Below are 24,586 nucleotides of genomic sequence, written 5' to 3'. Positions count from 1 at the left end.
ACTTGTCATTATGTTAGGCTAAAGGACACTCAGTGCAGAGGCCCCAAATTCTTCCTCACCAGAACAAGAGCTGACATCCATTTCCTATGTTGATAAACTGGTATGAAATCCCACACCAGTCCTCCAGACATCAATTGACTGTGGCAAGTGACATGAAGTCACAGTTATTCTAGGAAGATCTTAATTTCTTACCCTCTTGATCTACTTCTGCTTCCACATTATTTTTTTTTTAAATTTACATACAGCAATGTCAGATCCCCCTAGGAATAATTTACTGTGTGCCACTATGTGATCACTGCCACTCTAAAACAAAAAAAGGAGGAGGGGAAAGAAAAGGAAAAGCTTTAAGGACACCACAGACATCTCTACATTTCCCCAGGCTAATACACATCAATATTGTGGCAGGATTAACAGGATTTGTACAGTTACAATCACAACATCCACCAAGAACAAAACAATATATTACTGTTACTGCCCTTGTCAGCAAAACAAAAAATTCAGGCCCTCAAAGAAAATGTTGGCTTGAAAGACTATGCATTGGGAATTTTATGAAGAACTGTTTTCTTATGTAGTCTTCACATTCTGTGTGTTTCGAGGGAAGGTTTGGAAGCAAAGGCAGTTAAAGAAGGCTTCATATCCATCTTCCCTCAACAAGAGGGGAAAAATTCATTCCCGGAGCTATTCAGAGGACTGATGGAATGCGCCACAGCCAAGCACAGGGCTGAGACTGTGCTGCTCTCTCATGGAGACTGACTTCTGAGTTCTTTAGCCTTAAAATGCCATCTTTTCTGCTCCCAGAGTTCCTCACACCACCAAAAATATTTTAGTATTATATTGAAATACCTGTCAAGTCACTTGACTCTGCTGCAATGACAAAAACTGACTCAAAAAGTGTCAGTAGAAGCCGGACAGGATGAGTCTGCTTCCAGTGGCTTCTTTCAACTTAACAATTCCTGTGCTAGCACAACACCTGTAACCAAGTAAATGTTTTATTTTAAGTGAGATTGCTCTCTAAATATGAGTGATCTTAATCTGACCCATAAACTCTATTAACACATTTCTGCTGATAATCCATATCCTGAAACTTTGGCAACAAATTAAAAATTGTTATCCTGTTACTATTATCTGGAAATGTTATTAGGTTGCTGTGCATCATAAGAAAAATGTTGATTTATTTTCCCAAAGTGGTGTAGGTCTTTTTCAGATAAAAAATCTTAACACAGATGAATCTCCAAGGGCTGCTGGCCTAAACCAAGCGTGAGGATTTCACACATCTGCTTACTGTCAGTCAGGTAGTGGTGAGTGACTGATTGTTTTGGATAGCAATTATCACCACAAACGTGGAAATCTTGCTTTGAGTGACTCATAATTAAATGAAAAATTACAGTGCCTTTCAGTGGAAAAAAAAATGTTTTGTGATATATACCTTGGAGATCTTTATATGCAATTAGTGTTTCTCAAGGTGGTGACAATATAAAATTGATGTATGTATTAGAAATGTTTGGTGGTTGATTTTTTTTTTTTTTTTTTTTTTTTTTTTTTTTTTTTTTTTTGTTCCAACAAATTTTTCTATGACTGTGGAGGGCCACTTTTGAATATTGACCTCCTTGGGAATAAAAGTAATCTGGCAGGTAAGTACTTCTCTCTTCCCCTGTCACTCATATACTGACATTACAGCCAAATTTACTGGGGGTTTTCAGATGTGTAAAAGAGCAGATAGAATGCAAAGGAGTAGAAGAACTGAGCCCATTTAGTTACGTGCAGAAGCTTGTAAGTAAAGTAATGAATTAACCTGTAATGTAGATGGCAGAGCTAAGGCAACAAAGTTTGTATTAGATGTTCATTATTTTCTAGAAACAAGCTTTAGATACTAACCTGTATTCTATAACCATATAGCACACTCAGTTAGATAAATGTATCTAACTGATCTTGTAGGAGTCTGCTGGGCTTGAAAGAGGTATGTAACACATGGTTTGTGTTGAGAAAAGGTAGATATCCTGGATTAGATGCAATATTAATTGCCCACCATTTTGTTTGTATCATCACACTTCCCTGAGTTGCTGTAGGTAAGACCAGTCCAAATGTTCCCACGTGTCACTGGAACTTAAAATTGCTGGGGCTTGGAGCAGTCATTAGTCCCTCTGGGTTTTTGTTCTACATTTTTTATAGCTGGCTCAGAGAGAGCTCCAGTTTCCATCTGCCTTTGCATCTGGAAAGATGAGCTGTAAATCCTCTCTTTGTTTTGCACTACCAGACCAATCCTAAGAAGTCCAAAGACCACATCACTGGAGGCTTTGAAGAAATGAATTGAGAAAATGAATTTTACTAAGGATTCTAGGGAAAGTACTGTGAGAGCAAGCAGTGGCTCTATCAGTCCTTTAATAGCCTGTGTTGCTAGAAACACAAACACAAGCATTTGGTATGAGCTGATTTCCCAGAAGCTGGTGGATTTAATTTAAAAATACAATCTATTGCTGTAATTGGACCACTGTTTCAAACACAGGTACAACCTAGGAAAAATCCTCATCTACTAATACAGAACAATTTCCATGCCAACCTGAGGTGGTGCATAATATTCTGTATAACAATTGTTGTGCAGAACATAAAAGATAAGCAAATTGCCAGAGGCAGTGAACTGGCATTTAATGTTCTTGTATATTTATTCATTAACATTTTTCTTTATAAGCCTACTTTTTTAATCTACATTCAAGTCTTCAGCTTTTCTCTGCCTATCAGTGCAACAACAGACACAACCTTTTGGAACAATTTAAGTGCACAATGCAGCTCTGTGTGGCTTTCATTTATATCCCAGGCATGGATTTCTTTAGTGTGGATCAATTCCTATTGTTCCTGAAAAGAACAGCAACTTTTTCATGACAGAAATGTAAGCAGAACTGCCTTTTTTTGTAAAGGACTGAGGTTTCCTGGGAGTCAAAGCTGATGTATGGGACAGCTTTGAGATTAAAGCACAACAGATCAATTAAAAGGAACTCAAGGGACTTTGCCTATTTTTCACACTAAAGTTGGGCATTAATTTATTCTCCTCTCCACAGCTCTTAAATCTTTGTTCACAAAACATAGGTAAATATTTTTCATCTATATCCCTCTGAGGAGGTGGAGGTCCCTGAAGATCTTACAGGAATGATCAGGCATTTCTTCTGGTCCTGACGTGACATTTTTTCCTGAATGAAGGTAGAACAAAATAGTAGTAAATGTGCATAGAACAAAATAGTAGTAAATGTGCATAAACCAATGTGCATAAACATTTACAGCTAAATTCTGAGCTGTGATGGCTTAGGGTCAAAGTTTCAACTTTCACTGTAGGTCTAATTCTGTACATTATGGCATTGATAATAAACAACAATAATTAGTCTGGTGATCAGTGCTTCTACAAAAACTATGACTTTAATGTCATGATTTCACTCTCTGATTCATACAAATTCCACACCAGCAGCAGGAACAAGTGCTGTTTAACGTGAAGTTACATAATCTTATCACTTGAATGAAATGAAACAGATATTTAAGGTTAGTAGAAGAACCTTGTTCTTTTTTTCACCAGTGATAAAGGGATTTGTCTGAGTAAATAAGGGAAAACAGCAAAGTATATGTTTTCTTGTTTCCAGATAAAAACTTGTTTCTTCCCAAAATCATGTATTAGGGCATTAGAAAGAAAAATACAGTGTTTTTTGCTTTTCACTGGATATAAATGGGAACATTTGTATTCCAGCAGAGAAGACTAAACTGATTAATTCAACAGGGTATATACTAAACTAATCATTGTCTGTGTAAGAAGAAAGCAAACAAATGGAATAACAGTTTCCAAATAAATGCACATGCACAAAGGATGCCAGACTGATACGTGAGATGTGAGAATCAATCCATGTTCGTTGGTGGTGCTAGTCCCACAGCTGCCAATGTCCTCGATATAATGGGACTCCAGCATTTGTGGATGTCTATTTCCGACTCCTGATGTCTTTGGAGCCCCAGGGAGCTGAGGACACAGCCTGAGCTTGTCCGCTGGCTGGGGATACAGTGGCTAAAGCACTTTTTTGACACTTTTAAATAGAGGGTGGTCTGGGGTAGATTCTGTAGCTGGATGTGCCACCTGGAGCAGGGGTAAAACAACTCCAAATTTGTTACTTGAGAAGTTACCAGGGGTGGATGGATGGCATGGTGGGCATGCTGTATTTGATGTTGAAGAACCTGAAATCAGCCTGACTCATCATTCCTAAAGTTAAACATCCTGAGGGACAACAAACTAACTCCTAAAGTACCTGATAAGGGAACCAACAAGTTATCAATAACTTAACCTAAAGGCTGCTGAGATGACACAGCTGGCCTGGAGACACAGGATTGGCAGTCTTTAACAATTCCCACTCCTTAGCATCAGGAAACTTTAACACACTCCTTCCAGTGTGGAGATTCCTCCCTTAAACAGGGATGTCACTCAAGGTTACTCCCTGAGTCTGAGATTGGCTCACGATCATTAGTGTGGGTGAGTGGCATCAATATCTACTGAATTTTTGGTTTTTTGCTAGCTTTAATATTGCTTCAAACATAGTGCATTATGCTGTGTAGTAAATAATTCTGATGATCTTTAATCATTACCATAATCAATTTAAATAAATTATTTCTTATGTAAATATATTGGGTATGCCATCCTTAATGCTGAAGGAAAAAGTCACATAAAGACTCAGTTACACCTGTATAATTCTTTAAATATAAACTGTTGCCTAAACCTGGGGCAAAGACTGAATGCAGCCACACCCACCCAGGCTTATATCTGAGAAGGAGTTTAGAAAGCCAGGGGGTCCTTTCTGCACCTTATGGCCGAATGGAAGATTTTCTGATTAATTTTACCTGCAGCAGCTGTTTGCCTACATTTCAAGTTAAACTTCAGAGAATGGTTTCTGCCACTGCTGGACTGTGTTTAGGAGCTGGGCTCAAGCAGCTAAATCCTCCTGGGATGGGGAAGGGTTGGTTTTGTTCACAAAATTACAGAGAACTAAAAGAAAAAGAGCGGCCAAATGCAATAGTAATAGAGTCATCACAGAATCACAGAATGGTTTGGGTTGGAATGTACTTTAAAGGTCACCTAGTGCAATCTCCCTGCTGTGACTGGGGACACCTTCCACTATCCCAGGTTGCTCCAAGCCCTGCCCAGCCTCATCTTGGACACTTCCAGGGATGAGGCAGCTACAGCTTCTCTGGACACCCTGTGCCAGGGCCTCACCACCCTCTCAGGGAAGAAGTTTTCCCCAATATCCCATCCAACCCTGCACTCTGGAAGTGGGAAGCCATTCTCCTTTGTCCTGTCATGCCAGGCCCTTGTCCAAATTCCCCCACCAGCTCTAGTGAAGACCCTTTGGACAATGGAAGGAGCTATAAGGTCTCCCTTAAGCCTTCTCTTCTCCAGGCTGAGCACCCCCATCTCTCCCAGTCTGTCTTCATAACAAGGAGCTCCAGCCCTCTGACCACCTTTGTGAAGAAGTTCTTCTAGACCACACTAGGGTGTGCAGAATGATAAAGATCCTGGGGTTTTCTGTTTCTGTGTGACATCTTTTTTCTGATCCAACAAAGGAAAAAAATCTGCACCAGCATGATGACATTTCTTCATTGTGTGTGAACAGTGACATTTCACATCCCTACAATTCTGGAATTGAAACTATTTTCACAGGTCAGTAAGTGCAAATATCACAGCTTTTTCCTTTCTTCTTTGCTACCGAGATAGATTTCTTTCCATTCACATTTTCTATTGCAGTCACTTTTCCACTGACCAAGGGAAAACTGGCTGCAGTGGTGTTACAGGCAAAGCTGTTAATCTCAGAGAAATATCTCACACATCACAGAAAAACAGAAAGAGGGACCCATGTTTATATTAGTAATTGTTTATCAATAATACTTCTAACAGATGGAAGAAGATAGTTCTTATACTATTGCAAAGTTGTACAAGAAATGTTACTGACCAGGGAAAGAGAAAACCCCAAGAAATACAGGGAAGCAGGAAGATAAATGCTCCTGAATACAGAAATAATCTGTGCACAATGTATGTCCATTATATTACTATTTTATTATATTACTATTTTATTTTATCCATTATTATTATACTTATTTTAAGCACAGCATAAGCAACACAAAAATAGAAAGCATAAATTGGAACAGCCCTCAAACACCCACATAATTGATCAACTGGATTCACCATTAGGAATCAGAATTGGGTTAGTTAATTTTTCCTGACTTTCAATGCACAAAGGGTACTGAATCAGGTTTAAAAATGAATGGGAATCCCACAATCCCTAGCTGGCTCTTTATTTAACAAATGCATAGCTTAAAATTAGGTATGTTTTCAAGTGCCTGCCTGAATCATTGCCCTGCTGCTCAGCAGTATCAAATATTCACTCAATCTCAACTTAGGGGAGAAAAAAAAGAGGGGAAAGATTTGAAAAATATCATCCTTCTTTTAAGCTTTACTTCCTGTAATTAAAAATACCTTCAGTTAACTTATTTTGCTTGTATGGAATCCAAGATATTCTGGCCATACAAAAACTTTCCATATAAAATAGAATAGGAGCATATTACCACTTAATCAGATGAAAGTTTTATTTGGAAATTAATTAATTTTTACAATTTGTCTTGAGAAATGTACCTATCAAGAATCTGTTCTGTGGTTTCTTCAGGTAATTAGTATAAATTATAAAGCAAAATAACTGGTTATTGCTGTCAATAGGATTGTTATTATGTTCATAGTTGCCGTTATGATTATTAACCATCCAGTAAAGTCCTGTTCCTTAGTACATATTTTCTGCTGTTTCCAAGCATTTTCCATATTCTGAAATTGCTTAAAACAGAATTAGCAAAGATCAGAAGCTATCATCTCTGTTTACCTTTCCATTTTCAATACAAATTCAGCTGTACTCAACTTGCGGAGAGATAAATGTTTAAGCTCATGAGATAAACTTCATCAAATGAAGGATAGAATTAACATCAAAACCAGCTTTTAAAATTGAAGTAGGAAAAGGAGTGAGGTGGAGGCTGCTGTTACTTTGTGGGTTTAGTCCTTGCAGGTTGTGGCAGAGGTGTTGAGGAAACAACTGGACATGACCCTTAGTGTTGAGGTGTAATTGACAAGGTGGTGTTTGGTCAAAGGCTGGACTTCATGATCTTGGAAGTATTTTCCAGCCTTACTGATTCTATGGTTCTGTGTCTAGCTTGTGTGTCAGTTTTGAGAAACAAATACTGAGGAAAAACCCCCCGATATCCAATGATTTTTAAAATAACTGCCTTATACCTGGATTTTAACATGTTATTTGTTTTTAAAAAACAACATCTTGCTAGAACAAATAAAAATGTACAAAGATTCCAGCCTGCAGTAAGAATTATTGAGAGACAGGTGCCTTTGAAAATCAAGGCCACAATATTGATAATAAAACTGGAAGTTTTGGTGTTAAGTTCCATATTTCTAAGTTTTTAAAAAACCTCCTACCTTAATTCAAAAAGCTAGGGTTCATCTCTCACAGTACAGGGGGGCTCTGGGAACCTGCCTGCTTTGCCACATGGTGCTGCTCCATCAGCAACAACCACTGGTCCCAGACCCTGACACAGAGACCACTTGGAGAGCATCCAGACAAAGGGCAAAACTCAGTGTCCTGGGTTGAAGTATATTCTATCACCGTCTTCATGAACTGTTGAAACCAGGTGAGGCAGTGCTCCCTGCCCTCCCCCACTCTGGATTATCTTCTGTTAATGGGCCCATCAGCACCTTTGCTACACAGCTCACAGATAACCCCCTCCTGGACCATCTCCTGTTAATGGGCCCATCAGGCCTTATCACATGACTCACCATCTCATTGTGAGATGTTCCGCCCAGAGGGAGGAACCAAGCATTCCAGCCTGGATATAAGCTGAGACTCTGAACACCAGAGGGGCGCTTACCCACTGGATTCCCAGAGGACCCGAGCTACCAGACCTTTCTACAGGATCACTGCTTCAGGAAGACCACCTCATCTGGACTGCTTCCATCACTCCGCTCAGGTTGTATTCTGACTCTGTCAGTGGTCTTTTGTATTATTGCATCTATTCTAGTTTACTTTCTTTCCTTTTTTTTTCTATTAAATTGTATCTCTGACTTGGAGCCTCTCATTTGTTTTGCCTTCAAACTACTACACTCAGGCACAAGTTTTTATGAACTTCAGGTCTGTAAATTACTGTTAGAACTTGAGTTATTCAGATACTAATGTTCCAGGTTTCATCTCTTTGGGGGACTATAATACTACAATTATGACATGTATTAAATTATGTCTGTGTCAAATAATGAATAATACTGGTGTAAATAAGCAGTAAGTAGTGTCTGTGTAAAACAGACTTGTACAATATATATGTATATGTATACAATACAGCCAATAAGCTGGTATGGTACTATATCATTATGGATGTAATAGGTAGTACTATAATAATAGTATCTCATAATCCAACAGTGTTCACTCTAATGCATCAATCAAAGCATTATTGTGTATTATTGTCCCTCTCTGGGGCACACTCATGAGAGACACATATCTATTTCCAGCTCATGACTGCATTAATGAAGAAACAAAACCTTATAAAATGGTAGGAATGGAACAAGAAACAAATAAAATGTGCTCAGAAAGTGATTTGACAGGATTAAAACACCCCTCAGAAAGTATAGGTCCACTGTGGGCAGTTGTGGCAGCCACAGGCAATGGCTTTGATTTGTCCTTTGGGATAGGAAATGTGTCTATATATTCATAGATGAGTTAAAAGCATCACCAGGAAGTTGCAACACCAGGAGATTTTGAGAAATTTCTCTGACACAGTCTCATCTAGGAAAGAGCAAAACATATGTATTCCCAGCTATGGTGAAGGATTATGTTTTAGTGAAAAAGCTTCCTTCCATGTAGAATGAAAAGTTAGGGAAGGAAGGTCTGGGTCTTTTGTGAGGCTTGGCATTTCCAAACATCCCACATGCAGAATCTGAACAAAGTTTTACTACCTTATCTCCCATGTCCCTGTTGTCCTTCACTGAGGGATGAGTAAAGTGTCTTAAACCATGCATGCTTTCCATTTTCCTCTTTTCCCACCACTGTGAACAAAGTAATCTGGAATTCATATGCAGGGCAGATTTCATCAGATTTCTGGCAAAGCTAAACCTATTATTTAAAAACAAAAATGCAGATCTTAAGTTTTTCAGAAAGCCCCTCTCAAATAACATCAATTTTCAAACACAAGCTGCAGCCTCAGGTGAAAATCCTGCTTTTTAAGGAAACCTTTTAGTGAGCTGCAGTGTAATGACTACAAATGTCAATGTATCAGATGCATTCCCAGCAGATTCTTAACTATGTTACCAAGAAAAGCCTCCTCCTTGTAAGAAAATAGAAAGTTTTATCTGAATATTTCCTTTAAATACTGATAATTTGAAGCTATCGGCAGGTTTGAATGAGTTGAATCCACTTTTCTCATTTGTTTAATGGCCACATCCAGGAGCAAAAAGAGAGTGGTTGGTGTGGCATTAAAAATCCTGGAATTTGTTGTTGCTATACAGTATAAGGGGAGATGTTAAAAGTGATTTTTAAAAGTTATTCACTCAGGGCAAAAACAATACTAATTTTATTCTCATGATACTCACTGATACTTACCTTTTTGTGAGTCCTAACAGGAGTTTTGAAAAAGAAACCAATAGTGAACAGATTCCAAAATGGCAACAGAAGAGAAGTTTCTTCTCTAATGTTTTTAGCCTTTAAATTAGTCTCATGCAGACATGATTTTTTTAAAGATACAAGAAATGTTTTCACTAGATTAACTAGAGAGAAGAAAAATAATCCCACTTCAGACAAACCCAACACTTTTGCACATCTCAGGAAGTCAAGACAAATCAAAGATTACCAGTTGCTATAATAGAAATATGACTTTTCTTTTGAACAGATGAGAATTATGCTTTGTTTTCCTTATCTACATGTAGAGTCAGTCTCTGTGTTTGAGTGAAACTTCCATAAAAAGATTTAGGAAGGCAAAAAACTCTGCTTCAGTGATGACTGTCTCATTTTCAAGGCCCAGTAAAAAAAGCCAATAAATCCAGAGGGCTATTATCACCTCAGTGCATTTTCCTCATGTATGTAGGCCTGAAACGTCAGGGATTAAATAAAATATGAATGTGTGAGGACACTGTGGCACTGTCACCCTCTCACCTGGATGACCAACTGCATAAGCACCACCAGCAATCACATTAGGTGTAGTTCCTTTTGTCAGGCTCGATTTCAGAATTTGCCACACCCTTCCATGATTCCTAGCACAGGCCTTGAACCTAGAGAATATTTTCTTGTCTAATTCTATCTTTTGCAGACACCTGGGAGTGCAGATATTCTGTATGAATGTTTTCTAGGATGGAAAACAGGAAAATGAAGAAAATTGCTGTTTTCTCAGTAGGAACACAGGTTAAGTATTTCAAGTTAAGCACCACATTATGCCTCAAGGCACCTCCCATGACAAATTTCTGTCCATTCTTGGTTATCAGAAGGCTCACCTTTCTATACTGAGATAGATGTAAGTTCCCAGAACCACAAAATACAGAATCTGGGATGATTTTCACTCGCCTTACAAATGAACCTAATAACATGCAATTAGTTTGAAGGAAACTTCAAATTTTACAACTAATTTAGGACCTGAAGCACCAGAACAAATGTATATCTCTCCTACTATGGAAATATATAAATAACGTCCACCCTATTATCCCTCCTAGGCTAATTCTTCTTCATGTGATAAAAGGTAGACAGAGAAAACACACAAAGCTCCACCATAAAATCAGGAACACTTTAGAAGGGATGTAAAGTTTCTGTGTAAAAAACTTCCAGTCAACCATTAAAAGGGTAACTTCTGATACAAAGGACATCCTGCACCTGCTGATGAACACAGGCTGCTGTTGAAGGCAAGACACCAAGTCAAGCAGCTGCCTTGACTTATGGCTCATGGCACAGATCAAGATTTCTGTTCAGTTCTTGGAACAGTTTCAACTGCATTAATTTTTAATCAGTCATGATATTAGTTCTTTGCACAGGCATTGTCCTCTGTCAGTATTTAATCAATTTGACTCTGTTTATAAACTTTATGCGTGCTTTCTGCAGCTTTTCAGATGCAAGTGGTACATGGACTGTATCACAATTTAAATCAGTCTCATTTTCATAGAATAGAAAAATGTATCAGCCATTTTTGATCCTGTCTTAGCCCGAGGAGGTTGCAGACTGAGCACACCCATGTCTCCCCATCAATGCCAGTGGCAATATATCCATAGAGCAATATGCATTTCTCAGAAAGTTTGATCATTCTGGTTATGTTATTCAAATAATTAAAGATAAAAATTAAACTGAGATAAATTCTCCTACCCTATTAAAATTTTCAGCGTCTCACTTTCAGAATCATTTCCTTCTCTCCACAGGGAATAAAAAAAAATTAATCAAATTTTTAAAAAGCAGAAAATTTTCAAACAATTCAAGCAAAAACCAGGGAAATTCAGTGTGCAAAATATTGGAATATTGCTTTTTGGAATCTCAGAATTTAAGTAATTTCACCTTACCTACCTTTTTAAATTCTGTTTCCATGATGAAAAGATTTTAATGCAGCTAATCTTGTCTCTATTTTCCCTCTCTGTCAGCTGTATTCAGTAACTCCTTGTCACGATCCGCTCACACAAGCGGGGTTCATGATGGTTCGTTTTAGGGATCTCAGAGCGCAAAAGACACAGCGGGGGACAAACTCAGTTTACTCAATCACAAATGCACCTTTATTTAGTGCCAACAAGTGCAATAGTGGGGAGAGAAAAGAGAATAGTAAGAAAGACAGAAAAAGAGGGGAAGGGGATTATAGCTACCAGCATGGAGGGTCGAGTCCTCGAGGCTTTTGAAGATGCCTATAGACGCGAGTTTCTCCACTGGGGTGATCACAAAAGTGAGCGGGGGTCTCCAGGGTTTTTATAGTCCTCTCCGAAGCGACAGGCAGTTGGCCAAACAGGTGGGGGAAATCGTTGCAGTGTGTTCATTTGGAGAACTCAGAACAAGTCGGTCGTCAGCAGGTACAGTGTCAACCAGTACAAGTCAGCAGGCGCAGTCACTTCGCCATGACTTACTCATTGTTTCTGCTCAGGTTCTGATGTTCTGATATGGGTGCTGGGTTTTTCCATCGAACACACCTGCAGACAGCACTTGGCCAACATCCCACCTCAGCCAGGCCAGAACTCCTGCACTGAGATTTTAAAGTCCCTTTTAGGGGTTTCAGTCTCTGTCCTTGACGATGGTCGTGAGGCAGATGAGGGATCTTCAGACCGTCTCTTACACTCCTTAATCACTGTTTTCCAGGATTAAGTTTAAAAGCCAGATCACCTCATCAAACTGCAACCACACATTCACTTTATGCAACAATGGAAGCATTATAGCAATTTTTCTCCCCTCCAAGGAGCATGATAAATTGTAACTTTACACTGAAAATTGTCTTTGAATAGAATGGTCTGCTCTGACTTGAGCAATCCTTCCTGTGTGCACACAGAGTCATACCTGCTGTCTTTGCTGACTGAAATAAATTACAAGTAACTCACCAGTGCCAGAACACTGACAGCAGTAGGAGCTGGAGCTGTTCCTGCTCACAATCAGCCGATTCTTTACTGCTGCCTTTGCAAGAGGCATAACTAACCTAGCCTGACTTTCACATGAAAAAAACCTGAGTTTGTTGATTGGCAATTTTAGAAGAAGAAGTAAATTTTAAAAAGCAAAAGCAAGCAATTTTTTATTTTAATACCTTCTACTGAGACCTGTTGAGAAGCTGGAAAAATATGATAAACCAGGACTCTGCTATTCTTGTTTTAGAATTAATTCTAAATTAATTGAGGGGACAAGATGAAATCATGAAGGCAATATCCAGGTGCATGATTTTGACTTTAATTAGGATCCAGACAGTATATCACATTGATAGATAGATTATCTAGAAAGACAGATTTTATTATCTAAGGAAGTCCCATTAAATTTCAAGTAGTTGCCTTTGTTTAGATAGACAGGTATCTGCCAGGGAAGATTGGAGTCCTCCTTGGAATGCAAGCCCCTCCCCCCATTTCCAAATTATTATAAAATTGCAATTTAAAGACTGTCATGCAAAGATTTTGGGAATAGGTATAGCAGTTCTTTACTAGAGAAATAAAAATACAAATGTTGTAGTACAGAAGAATAAGCAAGCAAACAAACAAACAAGAAATCCTAGAAAATCCTGACAGAGTCAGAAATGTCAGGTCAGGGTGTTGGAAGCAGTCCACAGTAAGCCCTTCTGGAGTGGCAGATGTGGTTTTGTTGGGAGTAGAGATGGTCCTGTAGAAAAAGGGTCCAGTAATGATGAGATGGGTCCAGTCTTCCTCCAGGAATCCGATGGAAAACTGGATGACTGGCGACACTTGTGGCTCTTTTTATCTAGGTGAAGACGGTTTTCTCCTCCTCCCTGGCTAGAGCATCTCACAATGGTATGATGTAATGTGTCATGTCATTGGTGAGCTTTAATGGCCCCTTAAAAGAAGATATCCCCGGGGGGCAGTGGAACAATGAACAGAGATAAGCAACACTGCTCCATCTGATAAACAACACTGACCATTTGAACAACACTGACCCATCTGGGCACAGATAAGCAATACTGTTCCACCTGGTTTTCAAAAGATGGAATAGAACAAACATTTTTTTTCAGTTGCAAAACCCAAGAGAGTAGTGTACTTGTTTAAGTGCATGGCTGGTTTGAGGGCTAGTTATCTATTTTCTCCAAGTTTTACATTGATATTCCCCCTAGAAAATTCAAGTCCTGCACAAGAATGCTGAAAGAAGTTCTGTGTTTATAAGTGGATCCACATTTTCAGAGTTGACTGATGCTATGTTTGCCTTGCTCCATTAGAGAGCCAGTGAAATGAATTGTCTGTTTGTTCAACTGCAGTTTTTATGTTCCTTAGTGTTCCCTAGAGTATCCAGATTCCTCTTCTTCCAGTAGTGAAATGTCTTGCCTGCTGTCTAGTGACACAAAGCTTAGCTGTTTGCTCTGATTTCTCTGAAATATGCCTATGTAAAGTGAAGGGGATTTTTAACCATCCTAGAATATTCACTGTTCCTTGGTCAAAAAAAAAAAAAAAAAGCAAAAAAAAAAAAGCTGTATTTTAAACAAATTACTGAAAAAAATCATTCCCTAATTACACTAAAAATTCTCAGCTTCTCTTCACACACCTTCTCTTTCCAGAGACCTTTGCTGAGAGCTCTGAGTCTTAACTGGCAGCTGACCCCATCCTTAGCAGAACATCTCATTTCCTTTTTGACTCTTCTCTGAAACAAGCTGTTAAGATTATCTTGTGAGGAAATGTTTGCTTGATCTCCTTGTCATCTGAGGAGGGGGAAAGCACTACATCTTTATTGTTGTCTTTCTTACTTCACTTTCCATTTTCAGCACATTTCAAAACCATGTGTTTAACACAATTTTTCTGGCTATGGTGCAACTCAGAGTCACAGGGAGTAAAAAAACCCTTGGATAATTGTCCGTCACACAAAATATCTGGCAGTTTAATGAATTAAAAACGCTACCTGGCTACCTGGTGTGATGGCTTAGTCTCCCTGTGCTGCCCTCAAGCTGGTGAATTATTGAAAGGTCTTGGTGTTGCATCTTTTCCATCCCTGCTGTCAGAGATTGGTATCCCTACCACTCTCCTGAAAGATAATGGAGGAAGAACATGCAAAGCCAGAGAGATGTTGCTTTCCTTTGCAAATCTTGACTTTCTCTTCCTATTTGTCAATATTGTTTAAGAACTTGTCACCTTACCTGGGCACTTTCTTTATAAATGCAGGATGATACAATTGAAACTGGGGAGGTTCTGACAAAAAGCACAACTTCTTGCTTTGTTTGAACAGCCAGTATAAGATGAATACTCAAAACAAACCTAAACAGTAAATCCCACAGTGGAAGAATGTGCAAACCCATTTAGTTGTTGTTTTGGTGCCCTTCCAAGCCTTTGCTGATCTGAGTCAACTCCTAAAACTCCCTCTAAATTAACCAAGCAGAAGGATAAATTAGGGAAAGAGCAGCTGATTGACTTCAGGAAAAAATGAAAAGAGAGGAAAGAATGAAGTGCAGAAAGAGGAGGAACCATGAGATTGTAGCAGGGATTGAGAGAAGAGGAGAACAAAGGAATGGGACCTTTCAGAAATTTTGACACAGGGTGGTCTGGCACCTGCTGGAAAGTGTCTGTGTCTCTCCGTGGTAGTTGTGGTAATGAAATGTGAAGCTCAAGCACAAAGTTCAAATCTAGAGGAGACGGGCTCAACACACACATTGTCAGGGTCAGCTTTAGCAAAGAATGTGCATGAGGCTGGTTGGTAGAGCTGAGGAATAGGGGTGAGCAAGGTCATAGCTGTAAGCAGAGAACTTCAGAAAATGACAAATGTTCCTCAGCATTTAAAAAAAAAATCCGAATACTTTCTTTGATGTGTTCTGGTATTCTGGCTTCAGTTGCTAGAATACAGCTACAAAGAAGTCTTGAAAATAAGGTAAAACACCCTCAAAAGCCCACACTTCTAGGGCAGAGAATATAATTTTAATGGATCCTTAATTTCTGACAGCTTCAATTATTCCTGAATGGGTGTGAAGGAAGAGTCTGTGGGCAGAACAGCAAATGTTGAAAAATTAGTTAGGTTCAGTTGCTCCAGGGTTGCATGTGCAAGAAAGCAGCCACTTCGAATTTAACCCGAGTTAAAAAAAAAAAAAAAAAAGAAATTATATGTTCTATTCAGCAGGTTATTCTGATTCAAGAATTTTTTCCATGGGATGCCATGATTCAGATCTTGAAGTGACTCAGAAGTAAAATAACTAGAAAAATAAATGGAAATAATTATCTCAGGAATCACTGAAAAAACATATAATTTTTTGCTCAGGACATGGGTGAAACTGCAGTTTTGAGGGAGGTGGAAGGGTGCAGTGGTGGGAGTGGGGACCAGCTTGGTCTGTCTTCTCTTTATTCATTTCTTCTTCCTCCAACTGGCTATGCCAGAGATAAGATACTGGACCAATCTGGGATGGTTATCACAACATACAGAAAGAAATGTCATTCCAATTCCTGAGATGAGGGGAAGAAAGGCTCATTCTACAAAGAGAAAACAAAAGTGTTTCATCTGAGGAGTGATCTGGCTGTGTTCGTGCAATCAGTGATGGCAAGGCAAGTAGGGGTTAATTAAAATTTTAGGTTAGAATAAGGCAGAAAAATCCACCAGTTTATTTTGCACTCTGAAAAGCTGTGGTTCCCATAGTAATATTTGGAGATGTGAAAGTAGATTAAACATCTTTAGCAATGGGATTTCTGTCTAGGTTTCTGTGAAGTATGATATGGAAATGTGCAGCTCCTATTAAATTATAAGAAGTGGGTTTATCAATAGGAATCAGGTGATTGGTATCTAGAATGCAGCAGCTTTTTAACTGTGACTCTGTGACTACTTGGCTTTAAGGAACTGAGTGGCCTGAGATAAAATTTCTTTACCATTTAGCAAGTAAATACAATTTTTCCATATATGAATCTTTCTGGTCCTGCTGGTAAGAGTGGTTACTGACTTTACTGCAGCAGAAGCTGCTGTGGAGGACTGTTCATCATCTATGGTAATAAAAACAGAGATAGGAAATACTGCCCTAAACAGTCAAAAATGGAGGCATCAATATTTTACCTTTCTTCTGTTCTTCTATCCAAATCTTTTGCAAATTAAGGAGTATTTTTTCTTTGTCTGGAATTTAACAGTTTTAGATCTTTAGACAAAACAATTAATTCTAAACATACGTGATTCTTTCACTTTGCTGAAAAAAATCAGGTATTATGGTTTTCCTGATGCACAGTCAGCATTTTAAAACCTCGTTTCTTTTGTCTTCTTTTATTGCACCCTATTAGAATCCATGTGAATGGTCTGCTTTCTCTTAGAAACTGCACCTTTGAGTTTAAGTAGCATGGTATTATAAAAAAAAAATGGTACTGAAAATCATGGTCTTCCAAGGCACTGCTGTTCTTCATCTTACCTACAGCTTCTCTATCCAACTGGATCTACTACTGCTGGATGCCAGAAGGAGAACACAAAAGGCATCAAATCTGCTTTGTAATTTTAAATTGAAAGGGTGTCCTATGAGGAATACAGAGATACTGTCTGAAGAGACAGGATTGAGAATAGGAAAGCCAAAGCTGAAATAAGGACTCTAATGTGGCGAGGGATGTCAAAGATATCCAGAAAAGCCTCTGTAAATACGTAGGTGACAAGGATAGACAAGGGTAATGTGGGCCCATTGCAGAGCAAGGCAGGGGCCCCAGTTGCACAGGATGTGAAAAAGGCTGAGGTACTAAGTACCTTCTTGGGCAGTGAAAATAAACAACACATTCACTGGATGTATGAATTCTCCAAACAAGAAAACAGTTTGAGGCATTCAAAAGCTCTCTGTGGTTTTTTCTCTTTTACTTTTTCCCTTATTTTTTTCCCCTTTTATGTTTTCTCTCCCTCAATGGAGATTCATTTTACTCTACAGCACTAGCAGCTAGGAAATTTCTTTGCAAACAGTATCATGATTTTGTGGAAAGTCTATGTTCACTGACCATTAATAAATGGTCAGTGCACCTTGAGAAGGTATCTCAAAGTTTCTCATGTTTAATCCTTCTGACTTGAATTTGACATTCAAATGAGCAGAGATTGCCATGGAAAACTGAAGTGAAGAGTTAAATATATGGACTCCCAAAGTGGAGACAGATTGGTTGTATTTCTCTGCTTCCCTTTTCTGTTTTCTTCTGTCCATCTGCAACATCCAAAGCTTAATCAAATAATTCTTGCCTTGCACAACAGAACATGAAGATGCTCACATTCTCTTATGAAATTTCTTACACGAAATCTCTCCTATGTTGAGAAGTCTCGTAACTAAGCAAATTTTTTATCCAATCCTTCAGAAAATGTATCACTTCCAATACTCTTTAAAGGCAATGCAGACAGAAATAAATTTGATATGTTTCTAACTGCTTTCCTGACAGCTTGTGTAAGAGTTTTGCCTGTTCTTGTTTTCAGGACAATATGGGAAGCCTCCATGGGGCCATTTTCCTGTGGCAATAGTGCTTCACTTTTTTTTTCTTTTTCCATTGCAAGGAAACATTCAGAGCAAAAGATGCATTAAATCCACTGCAGAAGCAGACCTTTCTTCTGCTCAGAGTAACTTTTTGCCCATTCAGAAGGAGGAAAGTCCAGGCTCAAATCTTGGCTACACAAAAAGCTTAATAGGGTGTTCCTCCCCAAAAAGTTTCTATGAGAATCATAAGATGCAGGAAAACATCCAAAGGCAAAATCATTTATCCTATATGTATTTTTCCATCTTCTCTATCATGTTCTATCTTTCAATCTGATGACACAAGCCATGCCAGAAAAACAAGCAGAAAGTGGTCTTAAAAAAGCAGATACCAGTTTAGCCACCTCTCTGTCCCCTGAGCCCTTCTAGTTGCATCCTCCACAAAAATACTGAATGAGCCCTAGAAAATTTCTTGATAATGGTGGTTTGTTTTCCTCTCCTGCAGCTGTATCACTGTATCTTGTACTCAACAGCTGAAACTCGAATTTCTGGAATAAACAAGTTGTTTTCCTATGTAAGCTTGTTTATCAAACATAGATGTTTCTTATTCCAGTCTGACTTAACACATCAAACCCATGTACTGCAGGCAGACAGCCTCTGAGGATAATTATTAAAATCTCAGCTTTCTGGGATGTCAGGGCCATGCAGCTTATTCTATCTCCCAACTACAAGCAGTCATACATCAGTCCTACTTTCACTGGGATCAGCAGTATTAATGCAACCTTAAAGTGTCTCAAACCACAGCATAAGTCTAGTGGTCCTGAATTGTCCTGGGATGGCAAAGTTACACAGAGCATTCAGAATTTCCCTTCAATGGCTATTAAACCATAGTATCACCTTTTTTAATCTACCATCAGATAAAATCCCTTTGTTTGGGGATTTTCTGCAAAAGGGGTACTGAAAAGAGCCACCTCCTCTTATCTCACAGATACCTCTACCTTTTGGTTATATCATTTAAACTGGTAGTTTTGCTTCTTCCTCTTGAAATAAAATTCCCCTTTAATGTATTTTCCATGGTGTTTTCCCACAGAGCACACAATCAATTGTATTGATTGTATTGTATTTGATTAGTTTGTTTTTAAAAGAGAAATGTGATGTCAAGTTTGTTGCAGTTGTTTTCTCTGGAGGACACAAAATTCATTTCCATTCCACTTTGAAAGCTTAGTTGGCCATTGCTCAAAAAATTCCCACCAGAATTTTGTTTCACATCTCTGAATTCCAGTCTGCAAAGATTTCAGGTGAAAAAAAGAGAGAACAAACAGAAAATTATTTTAAATATATTAAATTGCACCCCAGCTGATATGCTCATCCCTTCATTTTAGACGTGCACACTTGTAAGCAGAGACCCTACTGCTGTGGGGATCACCTTTCAGCAGGAAAACGGAGTATCCAAAGTATCACATTCCCAGGGGAAGGGAAAGACACTTTCAGGGCTTGTTTGTTTGTTTGCTTGTTTTTAAGCTTGCTTGCTAAATGATGAATCAACGCTAAGCAGAACAACAACTCACTCTATCAGAGAAACTTGCTTCAACAGTGCTTAGTGTTGCATTCTCTCTCAGTAGCTTCCAAACTGCAGCTGTATTATTTTTCCCAGAAAGAAAGATGCTGGAGCTGGTGTAAATGAATGCCTCCTGCCTGCCTCTGTTTGGGTGGGGTGAACTTTTTGCCACAGAAGCCCCTGGTGTGCTGTGCTTTGTGTTTGTGGTACGATGCTCACACAGCATCAAGGCTGCCTCTCCAAGGATTCCTCGTCAAACACTAGTAGGATGGGGCTGGAAAGGCAGCTGGGAGGGAATAGAGCAAAGCATCTGACCAAAGGCATATTTCATGCTCTAGAGATTTTTTTTCCATTTTTTGTTTCTATGTGCAGGATTTACTCTATTTTTTTCCATTAAACTGTCTTTATCTTGACCTACAAGCTTTTAATCTTATTTTCTCCCCCATCCTGCTGAAGCAGGGCAGAGAAAGAGAAACTTGCTAGGCCAGTTGCAGCCATCTAAGGTCAAACACCACATTAGTGCAAATCAATAAATTTTATTTTTGTCCATGTTTTTGATAGAGCAGCCTGAACAGAGAGTATAGCCTTTATAGGGGTGCAAATATACTTTACATTGGCCAGTGTTGTGCCATGCCTAAGAGGGAGCTTAGGCTTTGGCAACTACTCACTTAGGAGTTGTCACGATCCGCTCACACAAGCGGGGTTCGTGATGGTTCGTTTTAGGGATCTCAGAGCGCAAAAGACACAGCAGGGGACAAACTCAGTTTATTCAATCACAAATGCACCTTTATTTAGTGCCAACAAATGCGATAGTGGGGAGAGGAAAGAGAATAGTAAGAAAGACAGAAAAAGAGGGGAAGAGGATTATAGCTACCAACATGGAGGGTCGAGTCCTCGAGGCTTTTGAAGATGCCTATAGATGCGAGTTTCTCCAGTGGGGAGAACTCAAAAGTGAGCGGGGGTCTCCAGGGTTTTTATAGTCCTCTCCGAAGTGACAGGCAGTTGGCCAAACAGGTGGGGGAAATCATTGCAGTGTGTTCATTTAGAGAACTCGGAACAAGTCGGTTGTCAGCAGGTACAGTGTCAACCAGTACAAGTCAGCAGGCGCAGTCACTTCACCGTGACTTGCCCATTGTTTCTGCTCAGGTTCTGATGTTCCGATATGGGTGCTGGGTTTTTCCATCGAACACACCTGCAGGCAGCACTTGGCCAACATCCCACCTCAGCCAGGCCAGAACTCCTGTGTTGAAATTTTAAAGTCCCTTTTAGGGGTTTCAGTCTCTGTCCTTGATGATGGTCGTGAGGCAGATGAGGGATCTTCGGACCGTCTCTTACAGGAGTCAAACTTGATTGCACCAGTTTCAGCTTGGCAGGATTCAGAGGTGGCTCATGATCACCTTTATTCAACCTTGGTGGTGCTTTAGAACCAGATTTGGAGCTTCCCTCTTCCCTCCACAGGCTGCAGAGGCTTCTGAGGCATCCTGCTTCAATGTGTGCTTGAGCCCAGATTGTGAGGGAGGAATCTTGGGCTTTGTCCCACCCTTTTCAAGAATCAGAGGCGCCTGCAAGCAGATAGACATTCCATTCCCTTCCATGGCCTTTTCTTCAGCCTAACCCCTCCGTAACGATTCCTAACAAGCTGAGTTGGATGGCAAACCAGAGTAAGGGTGACATTTGGCCTGGGCTTGATCCCAAACCACCCAATATTTCTAACCAAACCAGAATCTCCTACATTCATACACTGCAATTTAACCCTCAGTTTCAAACCATTTCCCTACAAGCAGATTAATCCTACAATTCATCTGTTCTTGCAGTATGAGGGGTTTTTTTGATGGTTTTGTTGTTGTCCTTGTTGTTGTTTCTTATGAAGATCTCTGCTTCATGAGTTAAGTGGTAACATAATTCTTCAAGTGAAAATTTCTCAGGAGTATTTGCTATAAATGAAGCTGTTGAACTTTATAAAAGCATCCAAAATATGTAGTCAGACAAACACCTATCTACTCCAAAATATGCATTCAGATAAACACCTCTCTACCTGAAACCCAGCTGTTATGTCCAAATTACTGCCTAGGCTGTTGACATTTTCCACTAACTTGTTTATCTATAAATTTTGTTTCTCATGTGAGCCAAGAAAATACATCTAATATGCAAAATTATTAATTGTTCCATTAATTAAGGATTGCAGTCTCACCAATGAAATGTTAGCCCAACTGCAACACCATTAACACACAGCTAAAATGATACAGTTACTAAAGCTCATTCATCAGAATGATAAGATCAAAACTGATACACACTGATACACACAAACTTTCTGTGGCATTGTGCTCAGCCTCCTCCTCTTAAGATCTGAAATTCAGCAGTTTGAAGTGGTCTCTCCAGCTTAAGATGACCCATAAGCATCCCAAGTGCTTTGGTAAGAGTATGATATCAAGGGGGAGCTTGATATAGATGAATTAATGTGGATTCATCTTTGCATGCATGCTGCCAAAAGTCTCTTACTCGATCTTCAGTTCCACATAATATCCAAATTTGCTGTATAACATTTGAGAGATACATGGTGGTGGTGGTGTATGATTGTGTTCTATGTTATGCATTAAACCAGCTCATTTAAGGACAATTTTCTTTCAATTACAAGGAGTTAGTGGCTGGTGAGCTGTGTGTAGCCACAGGCCTTTGATCTCCTACATCCACAGCTGCAATTCCACTGTTACACACAGTGCTTTCTACACCAACAACCTGTTGTTTTTATTAACCCTCGATTAAGAGACATAGAACCTCGCTAAGCTAAGGAAAAGCTCTCCGTTTCATAGGGGGAAAAATGTTATTGACTAAGTCTTGATTTGGCCTTCTTTTGACCTGTCTTGTCTTATACATAAAAGCAGAAACTAGAAACTGTAAAGTGACTTGTGTATTTGTGACTTCATTGCACCAAGTGAGTCAGATTGATGAGTAATCAGTTAATAGAAATACCTCTCTGACTGCTGGTGGGAAATACATATCATTGTTGGGAAGATTTCTTCCCAAATTTAATTACATTAATTTCATGACTAAACATATTAAATACATTTTTCCTATATCCACCAAGCTTTGGATAAATTGGTGGTTACATGTTTAAACCACCAAGAAAATAGCCAATATTCATTATTATTAAATCTATATCTTTATATTAACTATAAAGCTGGGAGAAAAACCCCAAACATTTCTAATGACTCAAAAACTGACCCAAAGAAATGGACTGGATCTCCATATTGGGGAGAGATTAGTGCATGAGAAAAATGACACTGTTTCCTATTTCCTGTAAAATTGAATTCAAAGCATGAACCATATGTCAAACTAAAAGCCCTGGGGACTCATTAGCTCCTTGCCGTTAGTACAAAATAATCTCTAAAAGAACCTAAACAACCTGTGTGCCTCACAGTCCAAGCCTACAGGGACTGGCTGTAGGAATGAGAAAATTTTCAGTCTCTGGGACCACTGAAGCCAGCAGCCTTCAGTCACTGATGCAAATAATCAGAGATCTGGCCCTTCATCACTCCTCCTTGGTGAGCCTGCCATGTGGACTGTCAGCGGTGCCAGATGCAGTGGTGGAATAACTGCCCTCTCAGTGGGGCATAATTAATAAATTCTACCCTGGTTTATAATAATTCCTGTAGCATTTTGAGCCCTCTGAAAACTTGCAAATCATTCCTGACAAACCCTGAAGTACTTTAGTGCTGAATCCTAAGTCACACCAAACACAAGAATATTCTGCCATGGTGAGTTGCCTTTTATTTCTTCTTGCCAAGCATCAGGCATTTATTACATCCCTGTGGAAAAAAAGATTCATCAGGCTGAGAATCTTGAACAATAGACCTGCTCAGACCTCAGTCTGCTGCTAAAGATGTCAGTGGTGTCATTTGAATCTGTTCAGATGCTCTAGTCACAAGTCAAACTTGTATACACTTACTTATTTCAAGACCAGATCAAAATGCTAATGAAATGAGCAGCGTTCTGTTAACATCAGCATCCTGTGTCTGCTCAGCCATGTGTTTACAAATATTAAGTTGCTCCAAGAGTTTTTCAGAAATGGCTCTGTGAATAACTGAAAACTGATGTGTTTACTAATGTAACACAGCTTTACCAGCTCCTTCTACAGAGCACGTTCTTGTTCTGGTAGCTGCCTTCAAAAATTAATTCAGTGTTGAAACAAAAGTAATAAAAAAACCTCCCTCTCTTGTGAAGATCTCTTGCACCAATGTGTTGATGAGGTGAAATGTCCTTTGACCAAAAATAAATCATAGAAGGCTTGATTCAATAGATATTCAACTACAAATACAAGTGAGACTACTGTTACCTATCTCAACCCTGCATAGAATCAAGGTTTGCACATTGTAATAAGTGTCACACGACTTTTCCTGCAATGTGCAGAGAAAGCTACCTCAAGAGATTAATCTTTCATTAAACATTCAGTAGGAGTCACAGACATGTAAGTTAGAATTGCCTTATCAGTAAATTTCTCCTCAGTTGCTCTGATGAAAAGAGCACAGATGCAATGACAGACAGGGTTGCCTCCTTTGGGGTGTGGGGTGAAAGAGGAATTGTTGATTGTGGATATAACTATGAGTCTCACAATACTGTGCTGAGCAGTCTCCTGGCACGGGCTCATGTGTCCCAGCTGAATATTAAATTCTCCAGGATCACCTGAGCATCAGCAGACCACCCCAATGAGCACTCTCTCTTCAACAGAATGTACAATAAATTATGTTCATGGCTTGACAAGTAGTTCTTGTACAATTAATAATAGTTAAGTGCCATTTTAATACATTGTCTGAGTGAATGACAAGAACAAATAGCATAATGACACCTCATAGGACCGTGTTCTCCAGCTGCAGGACCGGCTCCAATACTGCACACCTCTGTGTACATTCCTTGGCAGGAAGAGCTCCATTAACTCACCTCACATCT

The sequence above is a fragment of the Chamaea fasciata genome, unplaced genomic scaffold (assembly GCF_029207755.1).
Source record: "Chamaea fasciata isolate MVZ Bird 193981 ecotype frontalis unplaced genomic scaffold, bChaFas1.0.hap1 SCAF_4, whole genome shotgun sequence".
Taxonomy (NCBI): Eukaryota; Metazoa; Chordata; class Aves; order Passeriformes; family Sylviidae; genus Chamaea; species Chamaea fasciata.
The sequence above is the reverse complement of the archived record's forward strand: the minus strand, read 5'-3'. Positions refer to the sequence as shown.